We start from the raw sequence: 19,550 nt of genomic DNA, 5'->3' as shown, positions 1-19,550 counted from the left end.
AATTAATTGAGATTGTTTCTGAATACCCACCAAGATCACGATAATAATTTTACAGGAAAATCATAATTTTGAATATTTTCAATTCGCAATATCCTGTGTCATGTTAAATATGGTTTCGCACGTTAAATCACACTTTATATTTATCCGTACACGTTTCACAAGGTTTCTCTCTTGTATCCACAAATTCGCAACGTGGTACATTTACCAACTTTTTAACGTTTCGAAAGGTAGGTCGAGGTTCAGTTTTCATATTAAATTAATATCGGCCTTTACGTGCTTCTTACACATCCTCGAGTCTGAATTTCGTTCAATTACACAAGCAGTTTTTACCCTCCTACTGCTTCTCCTCCTTTGGCTACCTACGCTTTGAACGACAGCTTTCCGTGGTTCGTTCATCTCTTAAATTACACGTCAGAACGTCCGAGCCACTTCTCATTAAATATTTTTCTTTGCCAGCTCGGACACGAGCGACTCTTTCCCGTGGAAAAGTATCGTTGGGCCGGGCATCGTTCCGCAGCGAATTTTCCGCAAATTTGCCGAGGAATACTCTTTCCCGTCGACAAAAGGGGGTCGGTCAGGATGCCAGGGCTTCAATTAAATTCCTGAAAGTTCTCAAGTCCACCGCGTGGCCGCGACGTGGTCGCGGGACCGCGGGGAAATTTAATTAAAAAAGTGCAAACGCACAATTTTTTCAAAGTTTCTTCCCCGAATAATTGCTCCTCGACGAGCTCGCCCAAGGTACCGGTACGTTTGCCCCGTTACTTACGAATATTCAAAGTTTGTTTAACGATAAGTCTTATCTGTTCTCCTCTTTCTTTGCTCGCTTCCTTGGAAGTTTCTTAGAACAGGTGAATTAGTTACTTGCATTTGTAGCTTGAATGACGTGGATGTCGCAGGTTGAAAGTTTTTAATATGACATTTGAAAATTTTCTATTCTTCTTCCAATAAGTCACGGTATTTCTTAAAACAAATAAGATTTGCTAACTGACCTCCTTTATCGAGAGTCAAATCGCGTCACGACGATACGCTCGAATGAATCCTTAAATCGTAGCAAGGGGGGCAAGAATGAAAAGAAGAAAATTGAGGTAACCGATAACCGTGTCGGATCGAGCACCAGGTGGCAGGGACAATTTCAAGCGGAAACGGTAACGGTTCCTTCGAACAGGGCGCGACGACGGTGGTATTCGATCCATACGAGGCAGGAATATTTTTCTTAATCTTTCCCGCGACGTCTATGAGACGGAAAGTTTGAAGGTGCGGCGCGTCGCGTCGCGGCGCTCGATCGACGAGTGCTCGTTTAAACGGGACGAGGCTCGCGATATTTCCGTGAAATTGCGAATCCAGCCATTGGGCTGCTCTCAGCCGGTTCCACGAACTCTGACAAGTTTTATTTATTTATCCGTGCCGCAGAGCGACCGGGTTCTCTTCCTCTAGGAATATTATTAAAGCCCGTTGCTCGTGTTTGACTTGGAAAGGATCGCGCTCCCAGCTAGCCGGGAAAGCTTTATTTGTATGCCGGCTGTGTTTTAGCGCGACACGATACACGCGAAACAAGCCGTACAAATCGACAACTGGGTTAGATACACCGGCTGCTAACGAGCCATCGTAATGCAGCTGCAATCGCGCACGGATCCACGCGTACGCTTCGGGAGTTTGTTCCGCGTCATATCGCGCCTGTCGTCGCGCCAATCGCGCGAACAAACGAGTGATCGTTATTCACGCTTCTGTTGTTCATCATGCAAGAAGGTAAATTGCCGTCGCACGGGAATTACCCGAGCCATTCGTTCGAATCAATTGTTCGTGATACCTTTCCATCATCCTCCAAGTATCCGATTGTTCGTATGAATTCTGTTATTCGTGATTATAAGAGCAAGACTTAGAATACCTTAGAATTTTTTCATATCATTTATTTCACACACACTTACGGCATAGTAGAAAGATAAAAAATGATAAATATATGAATTCACAGCCAGTGGTGAAAATTGCAGTGCCAGAAGACTTGAAATTTGCAAGGATTACCTTGTTGTATTTCTGAAATTCAAGCAATATCTTCAACTTAATCCCGTTCATTCATCCCAGGAGAGATTATTCTCGTTGCGCTTATATACGATTCAGATTCAGCTGCATATTTATGCGTGTATGTTATCTTCAGTTCAAAGAGAATTTATTACACCTGGCTGAGTGCTTGTAACTCGTACAGCTGGCGATAAATCTAACAGCACCTTATCGGTTTCTGTTTCCCGTTCCGTCCAGGTGATTCTTCGATTCTAAACTTCTTGGCCGTTGACTTTTGAAATTGCCAAAGGAGACATCGTTGTCACGTTTAAAAGTATACTCGAGCAATTAGGGACGTTTCTTTTTTCTATGCACGGATTGTTGAATGTTTCAAAGGGTCTGAGATTCGTAGATGAAAGTGGTGACCCTCTCGAGTGCTACGAGAGGGCGTTTAAAATTTTGTCTCTTTTTTCGCGGGAGCGCAAGTCTTCTGATGCGTTTTAAAACGTGACAAAGTGAATACGCGACTTTGTGCGAACGGTTAACACGATTTTTTAAGTACCCTGGATAATTGTGTAAAGGTTTATTAATGAATTTAATTTCATATTCGTATGATATTTAACCGGTTACATTAGTTATGCCTTCAAGCTGTATAAACATTAATATTCACAGTATACCGGTTAAAATTGTAAACTTTTTTAAATCGCTTTACTTCCGCATACCGCGAACTGATAAAACTTACATTTATTCTAGTTATACGGTTCCGGTATTGCCTGCGGTTGAACGGTCGAATGCACTTATATTTGTTTATATCGCGTCCTGCTGCGCACTATGGGTTTAAATAAAAAAAAAGTGTTTATAGAATTATCGCTATAGATTTCCATCAGAACGAAAAATTTCATTTCTACCCGTACGCGAATGGTTCAGAATTGAAAAACAAATATCGGTTTTAGTTTTACCCGAAATCGCATGGACCGTGATTAGTTTAGTATTAAAGTTTTCCTAGTATTTTAATACCGTGACATTTTTTTCGTAGGATTTCAAATTGAAAAAAATATCCAATTTTTTTTTCGCCCGGATTTCAGAAAATTTAAACACACCTTTGTTTCATCGCAATTTGTAGCATTTATTTAACGAGCGTTACGCGGACAAATAAATTTTGTCCAGCGATGCTTTTCAGTTGGTTTTATTTGGAAGGCAACGGAGTTAACGTCGTTTCCATGGATCCGTGCAACTTTATTACTTTATGCCCGTAATTTTAGCGAATCCTTTAAAGCGCGATACCTGCACTGCACCCGTCTATCTGGAAATGTACATTGCATCGTGTCCCTGTACGATTCGTTTCGTAGAAATGCACTCTTCAAATAAAGTTAGAGATTCATAGTTTCCACTGTCGGGTATAGGGAGGAACGCAGCAAACCGAATATTTTTGCCACGTATCATTTTAATTCCTACTTGATACTTTATCATTATTACCGGGAATGTTTTCTGTTGAATGCAAATACAGCTTCGTTATCAAAAGATAACTTGAACAAAAATGTGCATCTGAAATTCCCTTCGAGCTTCAGAAAATTTTCCAAACGACGAACGCATTGCTTTGCATTTCTCTTTTTTGCGAATTCACCCGATTTCTCGACCCGATACCTCTCGAAATAGAAACGGTTGATGATTTCTGCATGCGCAAGTAGATTCTTCGAGTATTCTCGGATAATCAGTGGGAAGGCCGGAAAGTAACTCGTTTCTTTTTATCCTAAGTTAAATTCTAAACTATCCGGCTCCCTTTTTCCTGCGCAGTCTGCACAATTTTTCCGATTCCACGTTTCAGTGACTCTCAACTGTTCTTCTCGTAGACAAGCTTCAACCAACCGGACAAAATTCCTCGATGTTTTTGCATTGTTGCAGAAGAAGCAACGTGTATTGTTAACCTTTCAAGTAGTATACGGGTCAGCCATTTTATAGGGAACGATACCAGCGGTAAAAGGAACGATAGGAATACTGGCGGCTGAATTAGCCGGCGCTTTCGTTATTCAATTATTTTTTACCTAGCGTTGTTTTTCAAGAACATACCGGCGAGTTAGATGAGCGTTGGCTAGAATTAGTCTCGTCGCTAATTAACGAAAGAATTCCAATTTTTATGGTTGTCGTTGCTGATTGAAATTTGAAATTTAATGAATCAGCCTCTGCACAGATCATATTATTTTTCTTAGCTAAAAAATAATTTATTCTCATTTGTGTCTTGAAGATTAGTATCGAAGAATTTAATTTTCATCGAATCTTGTCAAATCCATCATTTGATATTCATTAATCTTCACTTTGCAATTATGAATATTTCTATCCAACAAATGAGCTTCGAAGATACGAATAGTAGAAATGAATTTCGGAGCCAACTACTGTATATCACAAACCATTACTTTCGATTATCCTCATTCATCAGCATTGACAATCTAGCACGTGTAACCGTGCGTAGAAGCATCGGGGTTGTGCGGTGTGTTGTATCAATCGTGCCATAAACCTACGCTTACCTCGGTACGCTTGTCTCCGAACCGCTACCAGCAAATTCCAGATTACCCTACGCCTCGGATAACATTTACATACGGCATACATTTACCGTTCGAAACCAGCGGCCACCGGATCTCCGTCGTTGCGGGCCCCCAGCGATACACATTATGGTCGAAACAAAATAGGGATGGTTGCCGGCGAACGAAAGGGGTAGACGCTCGTTTTCGACTACACGCGGACGACATCTGAGCAAAATTGTGCAGCTAAAGTTGAAATTATATTACATTTACTTAGACTCTCACCTTTGTACAGAAAGTAGATTAACCTCCTGCGAGGAAAATTCAGAAAAATCTATTTATTTTAAAACTGATATAAAAAATTATATTCTACGAGATTTAGAAAGAAAAGATCTTAAATTGAAATTTAAGCAACACCGATACCAATATCGAGGGCGATGGTCAGAACTTTCCAAGCTGGCTAAGGATATTTGGTAGAGAAACAGCAATACACTAGCGTCTTTATTTTCGTGCTACAAACCAGTTGCAGTTTCACGATTTCCCGTCACGCGAATCCCCATTGTTCCACCGATAAGACGCGGTGTTAAGGTGGCTGGCGCTATTGTTTGCCAGAAGTCGAAGTTGCGCTCAAGCCGGCCGTTATTAGCGCGCGAACGTACGAGGTAGAACTAACGATTTTGGAATGTTATCGTCGGGATTACCACGGGAAGAGAGAACTTTGTCGAGGCAGTTAAAAGTTAGACGGTGAAGAGGGTTCCAGGGAACAGGCAGCATCCCGGAGTCTCCAGGAACTATAAAATCTCACGCGATGCTTACGCCCAAGAAATGATTTATCCCTAACGAATTCGAAGCTTTGCCTCTGACGCTTCCTTCGCCCGTTAAGATAACGCCCTTAATTGCCTTCCTCTTAGACGTTTCTTCTGAAATTGAAGAAGCATTTAACGAGCTTTCGAACGCGATCGAGTGCGATGTATTTTTGTTGGTGAAAAATTTTCTTTCTTCGAAGAACTTTCGAACGTTTGTTCTTCATTGAAACTCATCAGGCTGAAGTTACGGTGGTTGGAAGATAGTGAACGGGTTACTCTCCATTGTTTAGCGCAGCGATAGTTACGAGCTTGATGGAATACAAAATAGAGACGTGACCTAGCTGAATCGAGGGATGAATCGAGGGGATGGGGATGCCGATGGATAAGGGGAAAAGAGAAATAAATCGGGGTAGAAAGCGGTAGACAATGACGATTCATCGACGCGTAACGTGCGAATTTCCAAGCGAATATCACCGCTACGATCGGTCGGGTAAAAGGTGTCGAAAAGAGATTGCGAATGTCACTGATGATGAAGAGAAATGTAATTGCGGGAACGAGATTCGAATGAAATTGAATTCGAGCTGTGAATTTAGAAAGCTTTGATGGTTTCCTTACTTGAGAAAGGGGAAAATTAGCTGAGATAAACAATTCACATTTTTATCTAATAAATTTTTTCTACTTCAAATAATCTTGTATTTGAATTTGATAAATGTCAAAAAATTTGTTAAATCTAATGAAAAATTTTATAGAAGCATTGTTAGATTCTAAAAATAAGTAGAACCCCGATGCAAATTATATTGTTGAGAAGATGAGGTGCAGAATAGAAAGATTTGGCATCGAAGGGTGTGAATAAATAAAAAAGGAACAGTATCGACTACGTGTCGAGAAAGAAGAAAATATTACATGTATGTCTGTGCAAAAGACCTCAGTGTCTGTTGTTCGAAGTAACGCAACAACGCGGCTGGATCTAATGGTGCGAAGTTCCGGTTGCATTCGCTTCACAGCCAAGTTTTATCGTTCTAGTTGCGACTTCGGTGACAATTTTTGAGTAGTCTTTGTGTTGTCCGCTTTGCCTGCGAATCTCTCGTTTCCATCCCCCTTTTCCTGCTTTCCACCCTACTCCTTGCTGTTTATCCTTTGTCGAAGTACTAGCTACGATCGCCTGGTTGCATCTAAATTTTTGGCAATGTACCAACGTGAAAGGGTTTTGTTCTTTTTATTAGCAGACTTTCCTTGCTTTCACCACTTCATATTTTATTCAACGAATATCTTTTACTTCTAACGATCTCTCTCCCCTTAAAATATCATTTTCTCTTTTTTCGGTGGATGATTTAAATTCCATGTAATTTCTAGCTGAAATTACGGCTGGAAATTCGAATGCAATTATGGTTGAGTTGTAAATTGAAAAAGGTTCCTATGCACGAGATCGTTCGTGTTCGACACGTATCAAAGGATCTGTGCTGGCCTAAAAGAAAGTCGTTAAAATCCTTTATTTCGTCCTGTCGTGCTGCTAATTGCTTCATATCGAAACTCGTATCGACATGCGACTAGGAGGAATTTCTTTCGTTCACGATAGCTTGAAAAATATATGTGTGTTTAAATAAAAACATGATTTATTTACTGCCTTAGAAACTTTATTTCTTAGTATTATACACTCATAGTCGTTTATTTGGTAATTTTACAAATTATACGATCTTACATATTTAACAATTCTTGTAGGCATCTTAGTTTAATAAGTTTCGAATAACGTCTTGAAATTTTCATGCAATTTTCTTGTGATTTCTGACAGACAAAAAGTATTATGTTGATATCTAGATTGTTATAGAAAGCCAGTATCGTGTTTCGAGCGGGTATAATAGTACCCCTCCTTAAATGATTCATTCCTGTGGAACACGATATTGTACTTTGGATCATGTACGCTTGATTTTTGCACGAACATGTTCACTTTCCTAAATTTCCGCTATTAACTCTTGTTAATATCCCTTTAAAGTGACGCCACGTAGTATTATCCGTGGATAGATCTAAATTACTATAATTTTTGAACAATTTTCTCGATTTAACGTAAGTACCTAATAATGTGTCTTTATCGGCTTGATGTATCATTCAATGTTTATTACTTTAAATTACCTGAATTTACTAACTTGTGCAAATTTATGCACACAGCTATACGTTTTCTTTTAACATTCATGCAACGATATTTTTTACAGAAATTATGAAAAATTTTCTCCGGTAGATCGTTTATTGCTTTAATACAGTACGATATGATAAATGAACCAGAAGCATGATAGTAACGTAAACATGTATTATACAGTATTACTCAACACCTCTCTCATTTTCACAACAGGCATGACCTCGCCTTGCAGGTTAATTTTCTCAAGCTCCACATCATACTTCACCCTAAACTGACCTTATTCTCAAGTGCATACCGTCAGCCATTCCTAGCGAGCACGACCCAGCTACCCCATAAAATTATCGTGTCTTTCATATCCAACATAAGATCGATCAAAATTAAGGATCACTCCGACGAATATATATTATACTACCCATCGATCAATTTTCAAAAAATTATTTTAAAATCTCTCTTGTATATACAAGGGTTTCATCTCTTTTCTGTTTTTTTCTTTTCCTTATTATTTTTCAACATTGTCTTTTTATATCTTCAACGCGTCGTAAACACCATAGAAATGTTGGAATGTAAACTCTTGGAAAATGAGGAAATCCGGACAAGATAGTTAGAATTTTCGCAGGCTCCTTCCGGGTAACATACGTTCGAACTTGCTCGTTTCATCCTTTCGTTCTGACCTACTAAATTATTCAATTCATTTCCTTGCTACCCCCCCAACTAACTCGAACTCCAACAACCGTCTTCCTTTTTCTTCTTTCCCTCTTCTTTCGCTCGTGACTTCATCCCACGGCCGGTCACGTCCATCTTGAATTCAAGTTTCGCTTTTTGTCACGGATTTGACGTTGTTACCTCCGTTGAACGTCTCCGGGGAGGTTCACCCTGTTGGTCGTGGAAAATAGACCGCGTTATAAGTAATGCATGTCGAGTTTCGTGTTGTCCTCGCGTTTTTCTTCCTCGCTTTAAGCGAGTCGCTTAACCCGCCGAGGTCGTGGCCTCTTTTATCGTGAGAAAGGTTACACAATCGTCTTTCTACCGGAAGTGATCTTTTTCAAAAAATATTCCAATATTTATGATAATATTTTACGCTACGTTTCTCGAAAAATATCGCAAACAGCAACGAACTTAAATGTATTCCTACGTTGGATATAAGAAACTTTTTCCTTTTTCATTTCTTCCATGTAGGTACTTACCATTTTTCGAGATAAACGGTGGCTAGTAACAGCATGAAAACTCTATAACTTTACTGTGTATGCGTGTGTCTGTGTTTTAATATTCACTGTAAACTGTAATATCACCACTTTTCTAAAAATTTAAAATTATGTAAACGATTATGCGAGCTGACGTTCTCGCGCATTAACTTCTTAATATACCTCTAACGATAAGTTTGTTATCTTTTATAGAAATTGTATTTGGTGCAGAGCTTGGAAGCAGCCTATATACCTGAAGGGTGGTGACGATGTGGTGAGTCAAATATGAAAAATTGATTATTATATTCGTTTATTATAATGCGTCGTAATTGATGAGAAGACGAGGCGAAAATAATTATTGAACAAAGGATAATCGATCCTGCAGGCAATATCGCGGGAAGACAAGATGCATCCGCGGTGTAATGAAATTCCTGCTGAATTTCTGTCGATATCTAGTTGCCACGTACGCGAGCATTGTTTTCCAGAGCGGGCTTAAAACGGTGCTGAATTAGCGCGAACACAAAAGAACAACATTTCCCCATTGGAAATGTACCAGTTACGTTATTACATTGTTCGTCTTTATGCGCTTAGAAAATGATTAATTATGTTGTGCATCCGAGCTGTACGAGAGCTTCCGTCGAACTGAATTCGAGCAGCGTCGTCGACGACGAACAATGCTTCTCGTTTCTTGGATTGAATTAATAATTCTCTTGATTCTGGCCTTATTGCATTACGACAATGGGATTTTCGTTGAGTCATTTCGAAGGAAGAAGAAACTGTTTGTAAAGTACATACAGAAAATAAGGGGAATTTTGAAAATTTCGTTTTGATATTGTTCTGAATATAACATTTGGAAAAATCTTTTACCTTTCCCTTTGCAATGCAGTTTCTTCTTTGAATTTCAAGCTGAAAGGATTTACGAGGGTTGTAGGAAGTTGAAATCGTTCATCGAATTTTGGCAATTTCGTACGTTAAGACCTGCAGAAACGGTTCTTTATCCCAATGTACCAAAATGACAGGGGTAAGTTGGTGAAAAAGATTCATCCGAAAGAATCTCAAAGCCGTTTTCTCTCTGCTGGAAATAACCGTGTCTGATTTATCGAGCGCATCACGGTGTAATTTAGCAAAGACGAGCACGCCATTCCTCTTTAGCCTTAGCATCTAGAATATATATATATACACACACACACATATATATGTATAGGGTATATACCGCGAGACGTAGCTGTTCCTCGAAGCATGTTCACTCATTACCGCGACCTAAGAAGCGAAGCCGAGGCTAGAGGCGGAATCGAGTGAAACGAGATTAAAACTCGGAAGGAAATACTGTGTAAATTCATTGCTGCCAGGTGTCTGGTCCGTCGAAAAGGGGCCACCGTTGCACGAGGAATTTCTGATAGCGTTAAAATGCGCCTAACGAGCGCTCTCCCACTTTCTCGCCACCCTTCGCTTACACCTCTCGTGAACGCTTCCCTTTTCAGCTTTACTCGTTGCACACCGGTCCCTTCGATTGCTCGTTTTCTTTAATCGACGAACCAACTGTACAAGTACGAAACGCTCTCTCGCCTCGACGTTGCTTTCACAGTTTTTCCGTGCATCGTTCTGTAAATTCTGTAAATTCTATTACCGGTAGAGTGGCGTTATTGAAAGTATCGAAGTTGAACCGAGAAAATGTCCAAATTTAAAGAATCTCGAAGAATTTCAAATAATTTTATAATTATTTAATGCTGGGGTTTGTTCGAAACTTATATTATTATTATTAGATTAGTGAGCAAAATTAGTCAAGAAAGCTCATTAGTCAAAACTCGTGATTTTCATTGAAGAGGGTGGAAACTGGATTCAGAAGTTCATTGGAACTTGTCGACTTATCCCTGTAATTAGATTGAAGGTAACACTTAGCGAAAATGTTTCTTCCGTTCCTCGAAAATCCCGGCGGATTAATTTGCAATTATATACGTGATACTAGTTTCCCGAGAATGAAGTCGCAACTTTCTCGCATTCTAGCTCTTGTCGTATATCATAATACTTGCATAAACTTCCGGATAGGGAAATATGAAGTTTAAGAAAGTTCCGAGCGGTGGGTGGAACGCGAACGACACCTAACTATTCTCGCTTAAAAATTCGAAAAATGGATATCAGAATGCGCTTGTACTGTCCTTCATTCTTCTTGCTGTATCAAAAAGAATTTTAGCGAGAAATTTCTTGGAAATATTTATCCATTCTCGTCCCTCTGTTTCTCTTTGTAAAATTTTCTTCCCCTTAAGAGGGAAATGTCATTTGAAATAAAAGTACTCTTGGGTGAAAGGTTAGGTGGATAGGGAGGTAAGAAACGTCGTTTCGCATGAAGAATTTTTACAAAAGTAAAACGTTGTCACGCGAGGAGACGTCTTATTGAGCGTTTTATTATCGGGACGAAGTATAAAGAAGTAAGAGAAGCGTTACTTTAGAATAGTGGCAATTTCGAATGTCCAAGTGTAATGAAATGTGACAGTAAGGGAGAAGAAAGTTGGAGGCGTGCGAGCGGTTGCAAGAAACGAAAGAAGCAAAACGTCGAGTGTTAGAAAACTCGAATATACGAGCTTGATGACAGACTGAATGTCTATTTGAAAAATATTTCATTTCGAATCTTTTAGTGTAAGAAGGTTCCTCTGAGAAAAGTAAGTATATATTTGAAAGACTCGAGCAGTGATCAAATTTAGCCGAAGAATTTTCGAAATTTTTCAAATTTCAAATATGGAATGAAATTTCCATATAGATAATTCTATGAGAGGAAATGAATTTAGTCGAGTCAGGCAACGAACGTCATATACGTTCCAGAAGATCTATAGTCTATAGCCTCAAAATCAATTAGCGGTGGACTTATAGTACTTGCTACCTGGACCCTTCGCATAAAGGGTGGTTCAAGGGTCATTGCCGGCAGATCATAAATTAATAATATTATCCTAGCCAGGGTATTCGAAGAGATGCTTCCATGTTTCACCTCCGAGCCGTTTAAATGCATAGATACTTGTCCCACTTATTACACTTTAATTACTTAATTAAATATTAATTACACGAAGAAATATGGACAGTATCTTCTGACGATACCTAAATCATACGTAAAATGAATCTAGACTCGGATAAAGATAAAGCACATCAGTTACTTTCTTTATAAACAAGAAAATGGATGCTTCTCTTCTCATCAATCTTATTTTTCCCTCGCTGTCGCACGTTTCACACTAGCAGGAAATACAAGAACATTAACCATCAAACTTGAACATTTTCACGAGGCCGAGTCCTTTCTCGTTACACCAGAAATTATCCGTGAAATGACCGTGGACAGAGGACGATTAATTTTCATTCGTCTCCGTTCACGTGTGCATGCAATTTCCATGCACGTTTCGCTTGGAAAGTTGAGAAATAGCTGTGCAGGTAGACGTATACAGAGACTGTGAATTGGGCCGTGCTCGTGGTAAAAGCTCGCTGACCCGAGTCTAGTAATACGTTCCGACACCTTAGATTGATTAAGCGGCAGACAGGCTGCTTGAAAATGTCTCGCATCTGTCACCGAGCTTTTCCACCTCCGAGTAGTCTCGCGCGCTGAAAAACACCGTGGCGAACCAAAAAGAATTCTCTATATTCGCGGTCATTCTTCAGGGTGTAAACCCACCCCATTGTTCGGTCGAAGGAAACCTTCTTACCAGATACTTCTGGTGAAGGGTTTGCAGCCAGTTTCTATTATTATCCGAAAAATTCGAGACGATGTTAATTCTTTCGGTGTTAAAAAAGGAAAGAGAACAGGAACAGAAGGAAGGAAAGAAATGTTCCTCGCGTGGAAACTGTTTCCAATTTCGCGGATGTTTCGTCGCGTACTGAATCGTCAAACAGCGAGTTTCAGGGAGGACTATTTTTCATTTCCTAAGTACTCGTTTCTGTAGGATCATCTCTTATATAGTTTCTTGAAAATTTATGCTACATTTATGTAATTTTTAAGGCGTTAAAATAATCAAGATTCTTAGTGAAAAACAAATAGAAAGAGATTATCAAGATCTGCCCGGGAAGGTACCGAAAACTCCTCTCACTTCTTGACAGGGTGGTCCTAAATTTTCATTGCAAAGTAACTTTCGAAAGCAAGCTTGGCGGTGTGGCTTTGCGAGGGGATTTACCGGTGGCCCGTTTCTCTCATTGTTTTCACAACGTTAGGATGATGGAAGGGCTAGGAGGAGAGGCTTCGTCGAAGAATCGTCGCCAGTCCGAAGTTTCGACCCCTTGAAAACGATTGTTCTCGAGCAGCCCCGCGAAAACCTAGCCGGCTTTCTCCTTCCTTTTCCACTTAAGTAATGGTTCTCGCCGGTGTTGCAATTTCTGGCTAATGGAACGATATCCTACTTCTTTTTTCGTCCTTCCGTTTGTTGGCTACGCGAGCGGCCACGTCAGCAATGGCATCCGGTTTCGAGTGATTGTTTCGTCGCGGTATATGCAAATTCACCTATCGAGCCACGCAATTAACAAATTACAGCACGATTTTCCTAATTTTTCCTTTTTCGTTTTCTCATTGCGATTGTTGGGAATTTTAAATATCTACGACTGCAACTCTACCTTTCAAAGATGTTTGTATTTTTAACAAAATTTATTTTAAAAAATAGGATCACAGTTTCTTTGATATCTCGCAGTTGGACGATTTGTTCATCGAGAATTTCTCGTTTGCTCGCGATAGAAAACACCGGTTCTACGAGTGATTTTGTGAAAATTGAGTTCCATCTCGTTTCGAGCACGAGGTTGAATCACGATCCTTAAGGATCGGAAAGAAGAAGCATTTCAAGGATAATCCGTAGCATCGTTGCGTCTGTACAGGTAGCAATCAGGACACAAGAGAAGCCCGATTGAGATTGGCCGGATTTAAGCATCATTAGTAGACGCGCAGCTACACGTATGTAGGTAGATGAGTAAGCTGATTGAGTTTATCGGATCGGCGAATTGCCAAGCGTCTCTTCGCTGAAGGACCCTCTTTCATTTCCAATTCTTGCCCGTTTCTCGGCTCGTTCGTTTCAACCAGTTCGTTTCGTTTCTCTTTTCTTTTATCTTCTTTCTCCCTCTCGCCTACGTCTTCTCGATAAAAGTTCAATAATCCTATGGACCCGATGTAATCCAGCACCGACGATAATCCGAGCTTTCGTTAATTTATTATTCACGTAGACCTGGTGTGCAGCTCGGTCGAGTGCTTTACATTTACGCTCGAATCGAACGGTTTCGTTAAATTGCGTGAAAAGGGGCTAATTCGTTGTTTATTTTCCTTTTAGTATGACAATTTATCCAAGGGTAATTTCAACATGTTCAATTTTTGACGATGTTCATAAAGTGAAATGAAGAAATTTCTAACACTTTTTTCTTTTTTTTTTTCTTATTGAATCTCATCAGAAATAGTGATATCAGTTCTTCCATCGGTACTCGCTATCCAAATATTTATATTCGAACGAATTCATCCACGAGTAATTAGGGGGATTGCACGAAATATAGCAGTATTCTGGTCGCAACGATCTGTAAGTTGAAAATCGCAGCAACCGATGTTGTATTTCAATTAATTACACGAGTGTTTCCCATAGAACCCGATAAGCTTCATGAAAACATAGCTACGTGCAGCTGATCCAATCGTCGACTGAATCGTTCGAATAAGCAATTATTTAATCACGCGTGCGGAATGGACGGTACACGATAATTGTGCCAGGCACAATTAACTCGAAAACATTCAACTTACGATTGCACCGTTCAATTAACAAGAATCGAACATTTTACGAAATCGTTCCTATGAAATGAAAGTTACTGTCTTTTTTCAAAACCATGTTTTTTAAAAAAACGATGATAATAATATAAAATACAAAACTAAATTAAAATGTGGGTTCTCTCCATGGTCCTCTATTCAAGTGTTAAAATTTTTCTCTATAAGATAAAAATTCTTATGAATTTTTACAAAAATTGAGAGTACCAGTAATTAATGCAATCCCCAAATTAGCATAGTTCACTCTAGAATGTTTTACAAAATAGTTTAGCGATCATTCAAGGAAAGCTAAGTCGAACGTCAGTGGGACACGACTAATTGTAAGATCAAGTTTCCAAGGGCTGTCCCTACGCTCAGCAAGACAGTTACTGTCTCCCACTGATATGGACAATTTATTGTCCGGATATCAGTGCATGGTTTGTCACGAACACACACTAGCACGGCCACTGTCACGTCGCTGGTATAAGATCACGGGGTTACAGGCTTAGGAGGGATGACCAGTCGGCTTTATAGAGACACTACGGTCACCGCTTGTAATACGCCCCTGGTAGAACCGGACAAATCCCATAAATGTCTCGTAGCATTTGCCGAGAAGGGAAATTCTAATTTTCAAGACACGAACCGTCGCGTTTGCTTGTTTGCATCGCGAACTCGCCTTTGAAATTGAATTCTCCTTTATCCTTCCCACTATATCTTACTCTAAGCGAACGAAATTCTATTTCTAATCGAATTTCAAATATATAGTTTGACTCAATATTATTTTGAAACCGGTGATATAAATATGTTCGTTGTCTCGAATAACGTTTGCAAATGAAATTATTTAGAGGTGTGCGACGAATGGCACACGATACGGCATATAAAAATGCATTTTATTGCACGCGTTGCAATAAAATGATGTCTGCATCGGTGTATCGCGCAAAACGTTCTATTAAATCTAGCGCAAACGGTCCAACGAGTAATATCTGACAGCAATTCGTGGAACCATGCGAAATATGTTTCTTTTACCGTCTCTTTTTGTCGAATGACGAACATTGTTCCGTAAATACCTAAAAGAGTAGTAAACCATGTATCGATTTTAATTAAATTCTCAGTCTTTTGCATTGAAAGCAACTGTATATCAAAGTTCTATTCACGGTTCATCGAAAAAGTGCTTCGTTATTGACGTCGAATCAGAGTTACATTTGTATTCACTGATTCTAGGATATGTCTGGCTTTCATTCGGCGTTATAATTAGGATTGTCTGGCAGTAGAATTGTCTAAGCGTTAATGAATTCCAAGCACGAAAGGGTTAAGTGTTCGGGGGTTCCGAGGCGCATACTTGAAAATGGCGCTAACAGAGGTGTTTCTGATAATAATATCTCACGATGAAATTAGTCATTAATTCTTCTGCTTCTTTTTTCTTTCATAATTCTACTCTCTATATTTTCACGCTTCGATATTTTTCCATTTTCACATTCGTACAACATTTCCGCGCTATATTTCTCTGGCATTACATTTCCACTCGCTGTATAATTCTTCCATTCCCATATTTACCATAGACCAGCGCAGTTATTCAAAGCAGAGCCGATTCTTTAACAAAACAAATTACGCTGGTCCGCGTTAGTCTTCAAGCACGGTTTAATCCACGCGTCGACCTAACAAACCCGGTTGGAGTAAGGGGTGTATGGTGCGGTTTCCCCGTACCCGATTCGCATGCATGATATATCCACGAGGGCTAAAACAAATCTTACGTTAGTACGCTACCGCTGTGGGGGTTGCATGAACATAATTCTCGGCACGGTAAATCGCAAGATATCTCGTTTGGCCCCCGACACTTAATTCACCGCCGCCACACGGAACGTACACGCCGAGGTCTGAACGCACGCGTGTGCAACCTTGTTACACGCATAATTTTTAAAAGTACTTACCAAGCATTTACGGCCTCGTAAACAAGCACAGTTATCTCACGGTTGCCTCTCTCGTTTCGTGTATACGCGGCTTCTATTGTAACCTGCGGGAAATAGTGTCCGGCGAGAAGAAACAGCATTGTTTATCGTCTCTGTCAGGGGACGGTTAGGCGAATGATGCTTTATACGTCGTTCCTCTCTTATCGCTTTTCTGTCTGACGCTCTCAGCGCGGAAAATTGGCGAGGATAAGGTGTGCACACGTTTCCTCGGTTTCGAGATAGCGCATCCTCGAAAGGGGATGTTTTAATAGATTTTGATATCGGAAATATAAAAAGGATATCTTGCGATTATAAAAGAAAGTTTTTATTCAATAAAATATATTCGATGCTATTCTCGATACTACGGGACTGTATCTCATTGAAATACTGTAATTATTTGCTGTGTTTCAAGTGATAACGATCTCATTAAACATTTCAAAATGAACAAGTACGTGCATCGTTTAAATTTACTAAGTATTGTTTCGAATCGATCGACGTGTTACATTCATTAACCTGGATTTTAGTAGAAGAAATGCATAATCAATCTCTCTCATCAAATATACCCAAGGGGTTAAACATACAATGTTATAGTTTAATTGGATATTCATGTATGGAAGAAGTCATTGATAAAATTAATGTCGAAGGCATCATCGATTAAATGAATTTTCGTTTCTGAAATAACCGTATTGGGAAGGTGTAAATGTTTCAATTATCTTTTTGAAGCAATGCTTTTAATGAGAAAGGTCGATTAATGTTTCTGCGAGCAATTAATTTATTATTCGCGTACGGGAGTGTTTACGGTTGAAATGATTTTCTGCGGGGCCGTAACATTAGCGACGATTACATTCTCGAATTTAGTGAGTTATTATTATGGATACGCGCCACTTGGCAAGCGTGTGACAATGGTAAAGTGCTGGCGGGCGGACGCGAATTTGTGATTCAAATTGTCTCTTTCGTAGAGGCTTGGCTACGGTAGTCGTGTGACGTGGAAAAGGTAAACACCGCTGGCCCGACGGTTAAAATGTAGCTAAAGTGACTTCTAATACAGTGAAACCCTTGATACTTTGTTTGCGACATAATGGAACAGCCGTGTAACCGAGAGTACTCGAAGCTTTTTGGAAATTTCAAACGTCCGAGCACGGGAAGTCGTTTTCGTGTACGAGTGGGGGCCGAATTTCGAATCCTTGAACGAAGCCAACAACCGTTTCACATTTTTAACCGTAGAAAGTTGAAAACTGCTAACAGCGTAGCCGAAATGTTTCGAACGAAGTTAGAAAATATATTTTCATCAATTTCATAATTTCAGAGGAAGATAGGAAAAGAAACCGTTTCCTGTTTTCCAGCACATGGGAATGCAAAGTTTTTTAAGAATTTCTTTCATCGATTATATAGTTCTGCTAATTAATTAATTTTTTAATTTGTTGTCAACCACATCAATATGCGTTTTTTGTTCGATATTGAACTATGCGTATCGCGTCGAACGAAATAGCGTTATTGCGAACGATCAAATAGCTTTCGAATCGTGCTTGTTTTATTTTATGAGCCAGCTTGGGCGTTGGTTCTGGCTGGATTTTCGAAATCGCGCAGCAGAAGCTCTTTACGAGCTTTCATTCGAACAGCCAATTATACTTTCGCCACGAATGAAACGGCCCCGTCAAACTGTCGGCAAACGTCGAATTGGTTGCGTACAGCGAGCGATTTGCTTTGCTGTTTTACGCGACTCCACGGTACCGACTTAATTGGACAATTTAATGGAACGTCCGTTGCTGTCGGCCAGTACAATAGCTAAATTACGACTTGTATCCTGTTAATTAAATTTCCTTGCACGTCGAATGTTCCTAACTTATCGATTTCGCGACCACAAAGCTACGTTTCGTGGCGAACTTTCCTTTCAAAGTGAAAACGACGGATTTTTCATGGTGCGATACGCTTTCAGTGAAAACGTATTGTACATCTTTCAGGAAGAAAGCTTTAAATAAACTTGATACGTTGTGGAATGTTCCTCTTGAAACCGTACAACTTCTCTGTACAACGATAACTCATAGAACGCATAATTCAAAAGTTATGCTAGCCGAGCGTGTTACGTGTCTAGCTTTGTACGTTAACGTTTAACTAAATTTAGCGAACTTTGCACTGTTCTCAAATTTTTCTTTTCACATATGCTTCCTTGTCTCTGAATTCCAATTTGAAAAATATCCAACACTTATTAATTTTATCCAATTCTTCATCGTTTCGATGCACCATCTATCCTAATAATTCTTAAAATTAATTTCCATAATGCAGCCAGCTTGTCCGTTAGCATCTTCTTATTAATGAATCCGAAGTTCTTCACTCTCAGAAAATAACAAACTTATCAGAATCATTTTTCTTGGAAAATTTGATTATAATTAAAAAGTCGATGTACGTGAAAATAGAAAGGGTAAATTGCATCAGGTTCATTCCTCATCAACCGACGGGTCGCCGTTTAACCGGAAGTTAGTTGAGAAACAGGTTAATCTGACAGCTTCTCGTAAACGTCTAGTAAGTGAAGAAACTTAGCAACGCTAGCTAGCTACATGCTCGCTCGTTCTTCAACATGATCGAAGATGCTCGAGCATTTCCTTGGAGGAAGTTCGATAACGTTGAACGACGCGGTCGTAAAGTATGACGAACCGGTACGGAGGCGTCATTAGCGAAAGAGGCGGCATGAGACATTTGGTCGGGAAGAAAAAGGATCCGGCAAGATTCTGTTCGCCGAGCCGGATGATCAGGAAAGATCGAGCGGACGGTTGACCTCGAGAAGCATTTCTCGAGCACGCTCGAGGACGCCGGAAATGGACACGGGAAGGACTTCTCCATCGGGCTAAACGAGAATCAACCCCCGGGACGGTTATAGCGTCAGTGGAGCGGGTTAAAGAGGTTGCTCTTGTTGGACACATTGTCAGTTTTGTGAGGCAGAAGACACTGAAAAATTCGGGAAAAATTCTGTCTTCTGACGGAACAGGGTCATCTTTGAAATTCATCCATGTTTTTCACTTCTTCTTAGAAGGCTATGTGAGGTAAATTTATCATTGCAAGTCTTCGTCAGAGAGAATCTCCATCTTTTATATCGATTCACTATTTTAAAATAAATTAAACTTCCATTGGTAAATTATACCAATAAGTATCTCTGAAATGTATTTTATTGGACACAGAAGGGGTTAAGAGTTTCCTTGGTACTTTTATTGATGAGCTCGCCAATAGATTTCAGACAAGATATACA

At 39.7% G+C, this 19,550-nt stretch overlaps 1 protein-coding gene across 5 annotated transcripts in view; it reads left to right on the top strand.

Moving 5' to 3' along the window:
- LOC114871724 (TWiK family of potassium channels protein 9-like) overlaps positions 1-19,550 on the top strand; it is a 176,960-nt gene that overhangs the window by 8,876 nt on the left and 148,534 nt on the right. For 3 of the 5 annotated variants that reach the window (XM_046288105.1, XM_029177960.2, XM_046288104.1), the window contains exon 3: positions 8,843-8,903. The exons of the other annotated variants lie outside the window; for them this stretch is intronic. The gene's annotated coding sequence lies outside the window, so the exon portion shown is untranslated. The remainder of the gene's footprint in view (positions 1-8,842; positions 8,904-19,550) is intronic. 5 annotated transcript variants of the gene reach the window in all.

Source organism: Osmia bicornis, chromosome 12 (assembly GCF_907164935.1).
Source record: "Osmia bicornis bicornis chromosome 12, iOsmBic2.1, whole genome shotgun sequence".
Lineage (NCBI taxonomy): Eukaryota > Metazoa > Arthropoda > Insecta > Hymenoptera > Megachilidae > Osmia > Osmia bicornis.
The sequence above is the reverse complement of the archived record's forward strand: the minus strand, read 5'-3'. Positions and strand labels throughout refer to the sequence as shown.